The sequence below is a fragment of the Leucoraja erinacea genome, chromosome 31, assembly GCF_028641065.1.
Source record: "Leucoraja erinacea ecotype New England chromosome 31, Leri_hhj_1, whole genome shotgun sequence".
NCBI classification, from domain to species: domain Eukaryota; kingdom Metazoa; phylum Chordata; class Chondrichthyes; order Rajiformes; family Rajidae; genus Leucoraja; species Leucoraja erinaceus.
Window position 1 is genome coordinate 9,715,292 of NC_073407.1, and position 6,000 is coordinate 9,721,291.

The window sequence follows — 6,000 nt, forward strand, 5'->3', positions numbered from 1 at the left end:
CAGCTCGAAACCAATTTCAAATCCCATGAACAAGCTATTTACTAATACTTGTCTGGTAATATACACAGTATTTTCTAGTTTGTAGACAATGCATTCAGCTTCCATCTTCAATAGTAGTGGAGCACTGATACGTGTGGACATTATGCACAAAGTTTAACTAATAAAGCAACGTGCTTCTATTTCCACTGAACCTTCCACTGAAGAGCTGGGATTTTAAGTGCCAAAATTGTTAAGAACAAAACATTTTCCAAATGTTGTGGGGGAGGAGTGGAGGAGCAATAGTATTGAAGTATTTCTTATTTCTCCTTGATCAGCAATAAGATCTAAAAGAGACACGTGTCGGGTGTCAGTACACAAATTGAAAGGCGTACAGCTGATAATGACTTCAGCTGTATTATTAATAAAACAATGCAAAACTCACCACATGCCATTGTACAGATATAAACAATGCCGGAAACAAGAGTTTAGTCAAACTTCAACAGCAATATAATGTGCTACTTAAAATGATTTAGGGGTGAACATTTTGCAGCACACTGTTTATTGGCATAAGATGATAAAATACTATTAACAAAAAATTACAACCACCAAGTGATCATGGAAACTTGCATTGCACTCGCAATGCAGCTCAAAAGTAGTACAACAAGTTTAGTATGTGATGTCACTGACATAAGCCATGCCTCAAAGCTGTTTTTTCTCACTAAGGTTCAAAATTAAAGCTTTTTAAATCCAACACTTATTCCACCCCAGCAATTCTATTTTCCTGTTTTTTGATACCAAGACCTAAAAAAAATTTAAACGCTCAGATTTTTTCTTAGTTAACAACACATTCTGATCAATTCTGGATAGTGGCTCTGACATTCACCATCATAAACTGCTTCTAGAGGATGGTCATGGTGCACATTAACACCAGCCTCCCAGACAGCCTTGATCCACTGCAGTTTGCCCACCACTGAAACAGATACACGGCATCGCCCTGGCCCTACACTGGATAATAAGGACATCTACATCAGATTTGGGCGGCACAGTTGCTGCCTTACAGCGCCAGAGACCCAAGTTCGATCGTGACTATGGGTGCTTGTCTGAACGGAGTTTGTACGTTCTCCCCGTGAGTTTTCTTCAGGATCTCCGGTTTCCTCCCCGCTCCAAAGACGTACAGTTTGTAAATTAATTGGCTAGAGACAATTTTATATTGCCCTTAGTATGTGTAGGATAGTGTTAACGTGCAGGATCGCTGGTCGGCGCAGACTCGGTAGGCCGAAGAGCCAGTTTCCTCGCTGCATGTCTAAACTAAATTATTTATTGACTACAGCTCCACCATCAACACCATAGTCCCATTCAAAACGTGACATAAAAGCAAGATTAGGCCCTTCAACCCATCAAATCTGCTCCATGACTTGGCCTCCACAGCTGTCAGGGACAATGAATTCCACAGATTCACAACCCTCTAGCGAAAGACATTCCTCCTCATCTCCATTATAAAGGTATGCCCTTTTATTCTGAGGCTGTGGTCCTAGATTCTGGTCCTAGATTCTCCCATTATTGTAAACATCCTCTCCACATGCACTCCATCTTGGCCTTTCTAGTCAATGATGATAGGTGAGAATATATCCTCCACAGTAATTCTTAACACCAGTCCCCTGCAAGGATGCATTTGTAGTCCCCTGCTATATTCCCTCTACACTAACTACTGCAAAGCAGAATTCTGGTCCAATTCCATTTACAAGTTACAGCTGATACCATTACAGTAGGCCAGATTTCAAACAATGACGAGACAGTGTACATGGCGGAGACAAAAAGCTTAGTAACATGTTGTCAAGACAACAACCGTTCCCTCAATGGCAGCAAGACAATGAAGCTAGTTATTGACTTCAGGAAATGAGATGGTGTACACACCCCAGTCACTATCAATGGTGCAAAAGTGGAGTTGGTTGAGAGCCCTTCAAGTTCCTCGGTGTAAAATCACCAACAATGCTCCCCTCTCCTGTCGGGCAGAAAATATAAAAGCTTGAAAGCACGTACCATCAGATTCAGGAAAAGTTTCTTCCCCGCTGCTATCAGACTACTGAACAGCCCTCTCAGAACGTAAGAGTGTGGTCCTAAACTCCTAACCTACCTCATTATGGCACTTACACTTTCTTTTATCCGTAATTTCTCTGTAATTGCTAAACTACAACCCTGTAGTACCATATTCTGCACTGTCGTTGCATGAACTTCTGCACATATATGTGCATTGATTGAACACATGTAAAGTATGATTTGCCTGGATTGCATACAAGCACCACTTTTCCTCTGATCACAGTACATGTGACAATGAGAAACTAATAACAGATGAAACTCCACACATTCTCTAAACAATAAACCCATGTACTTGACATAGTGCTCAGGCTACTGTTGAACCGGGGAAGTCAGGCACAAATGCAAAATTCCACAAAGTTGAAAAAACAATAGAAATATTCAACATGCCAGACAGCATATATGGAGCAGGAAAGTAAATGTTCAGGACAATGATCTAACTATTCACTAAATGTCAGATGTAGGAGACCCAATTTAATTTCAGGTTTCAAGTGGGTAGTGTGCGTACTGCAAATGGGCATAGGCATTATGCAGCCTAATCAATGGCTCTGCAATTTATTGGAGGAGGGCGGTTTATAAATATGTGGGCTAGAGGTGTTTGAGGGGGACTAGCTTGTTTTTTGGCCCCATCCTACTCCAAATGGTTTGGTTCAGTCAAAGCATCAGCACCGCGGAAACAGGCCCTTCAGCCCACCTAGTCCAAACCAACCACCATTTACACCATTCTCGCCAGACTTTCCAATTTTATCACTTATCTACGTGCTGAGAGCATTTCACTGTCACCAGTTAACCCAGGAAACTGCACATTTTGGAAGCGAGGGAGGAAATCCACACATCCATAGAGGGAACGTGCAAACACCACACAGACAGGTTAAGAGTGAACCCAGGTTACTGGAGTTGAGGTAGCAGCTTTGCTAACCGAATCACTGTGCCGTTCTCCAGATATGCTGTGAATTTCAGGCCACTCTACATGCAAACTAAAGATTTGACTCTGTACTCTGTTTATCAAAAGCAATTGCAAAATCTGGAACATGAAGTACAAGGCTTTTTATGTTTTAATGCAATTAGATGTTGACCAAGATTAAATCACAGACGTCAAATAATTGCAGAGAAATGTAAATAATGTTCAGAATGACAAGGAGAGCCATTGTAAAATAGCTATATATCCAGAGATATGGATATTTGCGAATTTTCGCACTGTTTGGATAGTTTACAATGGTATCATTTGCAGATAACATTGTCTTGATTGTCCACTCACAGTATGTTTGTTTACTGGCATTCCAAGCCGTTTTAAAACCCATAATCTTAATCAAACAACTGACGACTCTGGCTACAAGGCTACACCCTCATGTTGTTAATACTGGTATTTAATACTGATCACGAAAAAGCTCTGATTTCACATCACCCAGCATTCTCAGGGATAAAAATAAAACCTCCTTTACCTCTGCTGGCAACCTTAGTATTTGAAATACATATTTAATATATCGTTAGCAATCCAAATTACAAATAACTAGCGTGCTGTAGCGTGGTGTGTTTTCATCTCTATTGATACTAAACCCCAAGGTATTAAATACTGGCCCCTTACGTCACTGTAAGCCAATAGGAAACAGTCGAGGAAACAAAACAGGGAAGCAGAAGCAACGTTAAAACAAAAGCACACGCTCTGCACATAAATCAGCACGCAAGGGCTGCGATATCAAAAGAGAAACTTGAAATGCTCACGACACCGAATGATCAGGAACCCCCGATTAATTCCCTGCTAAATTATAGAGTTCCTGCCTAAAGAGGGGAACAGCAAAGCATCCTGGGGACTGTAGTCCACCTGCTGATTTAGAATCCATGTACAAAATAAACACAGCCGGCATTTGACTCAAGTTAATGCAAAGTAAACATTACACGTAAAACGACAGGCACAATTAACAGCATTGGAAACATAATTGTGGCCCGTACAATCTGAATTCAGCCAAATTTAGCTTTGATATTTTCAAATATATATATAAAATAGTATCCCGAATAACAAACATAGCGTTGACACCCAGGCTGTACGGTATGTTCCGGTGCTCGTTGTTTTTGTTAATGTTTCAATAATAAAGGATTGTATCATACAACATACACGGCACTTGACACGTTAGTTGCACAGCGCAGTCCTCTGTTAAAATATAGAAACCAGGAACTGCAGAGGCTGGTTTACCAAGGAATGACACAAAATGCTGGAGTAACTCAGCGGGTCAGACAGCATCTGACCGGAGAAGGGTACCGACCTGAAACGTCACATTGCCCATGTTCTTCAGGGAATCTACCTGACCCGTCGAGTTACTCCAACATTGTGTGTCTTTCCACTGCTAATGAGTGATCATATATGCAGTAGGGATTAACAATGAGACGGGTACAACAACGGGCAGCTCAGGTGCATGGTAGAGTTAGTGTAGGAAGGAACTGCAGATATTGGTTTACACCGTAGACACATAATGCTGGAGAGGCAGCATCTCAGGAGAGAAGAAAAGGGCGACGAATGGGAAAACTTCACCCATTCCTTCTCTTCAGAGATGCTGCCTGTCCCGCTGAGTAACTCCCGCATTTTGTGTCTATCTTTGGTAGAGTAGTGTTTAGGTAGCAATGTTTGCAATTAAAGGAAATGGATTCGCGTGCAATGGGCCAGCCTTCTGCACATTGGTTGAACGGCAGATGGTTTTTGGACCTACAAAAGCGAGGTGGGGATTGTAGAGTTTTGCAGACCTTGCATTGTGCGGTGCAGGACATGCTGATAGTCGTTAAAGGTTTGCATTAGACCGTGGGGTGCAGGATTCTGGGGGTGCTCAGCTTTTGTCGAGGGGGCTGCAGTCCCGGCGGGGGGTGGAGGGTTCGGGCCCTACAACGCCGGGCTGCAGCCGCCGGCCCCGACCCGGCCCGGGGAGGTCCTGGCCGCAGCCTCGCCCCCCGTCCGCGATCATCAGGGCTCCAGCCGCGGCCTAGCCCAGCCCGGAGCCTCCGTAAGGCGCAGGTCGGCGCCGCCGCCGCCGCCGCCTCCACCCCTCCCATCTCCCCTCACCTCGACACCGCCAAGCGATGGCGAGAGCCCGGCCGCCGCTCGCCGCCCGCCCGCAGCAGCGTCGCTCCCCCTCGGCCGCTGCTGTCAACACCGGCCCTGCCGCCGGCAGCGCGCATGCGCCATCACCTCGCCCGCGCAGGCGCACTCTCGCCGTGCTTGCATTTAAAGGGACACCCACCCATAGTCCAGTGCTTGCATTTGAAGGTGGAGGAAGCAACTGCAGATGCTGGGTTAAACCGAAGATAGACACAACATTCTGGAGTAATGGAGCGCGACAGGCAGCATCTCTGAAGAAAAGGAATGGGTGACGTTTCAGATCGAGACCCTTCTTCAGACCATTTCATTTCAACCTTTCATTTAAAGGGGAAGACACCCTTTGGCAAGTGCTTGTAATTGTATTTAAAGGGGCAGTGCACCGCATGTATTTGAATGGGTGGCCACAACCATAGATTCTATAATCTTTGGCCACAACGTGACAAATGCTTGCATTTAAAGGGACACCCACAACTTGGTAAGTGTTTGCATTTAAAGGGCCAGGCACCCCGTAGCAAGCAAAGGATATAAAGGAGCAATCTTTGGTAGCCAGTGCCTGCATTTAAAAGGGATAGCCACCGCCGCGCAGTGTTTGAAGTGCAGGGACATAGGAAACATTTCCCCCTTTTGCTCTGGGATCTGCCTAGCAGGTGAGTGAGCAAGGTTACACAGAAAAGCTGGAGAAACTCAGCGGGTGCAGCAGCATCTATGGAGCGAAGGAAATAGGCAACGTTTCGGGCCGAAACCCTTCTTCAGACTGATCGGGGGCGGGGGTGGGCGGGGACAAGAAAGGGAAAAGGAGGAGTAGCCAGAAGGCTGGAGGGTGGGAGGAGACAGCAGGGGAG

The 6,000-nt window shown here is 45.0% G+C and overlaps 1 protein-coding gene across 7 annotated transcripts in view; it reads right to left on the reverse strand.

Annotated features, from left to right (window-relative positions):
- LOC129711885 (rab GTPase-activating protein 1) overlaps positions 1-5,252 on the reverse strand; it is a 154,372-nt gene extending 149,120 nt beyond the window's left edge. For 3 of the 7 annotated variants that reach the window (XM_055659881.1, XM_055659880.1, XM_055659875.1), the window contains exon 1: positions 5,123-5,213. The gene's annotated coding sequence lies outside the window, so the exon portion shown is untranslated. Of the gene's footprint in view, positions 1-5,122 lie in introns of all 7 variants that reach the window. The other 4 variants (XM_055659877.1, XM_055659879.1, XM_055659882.1 and 1 more) reach the window with 4 other exon arrangements.
- Positions 5,253-6,000: the final 748 nt, after the last annotated feature.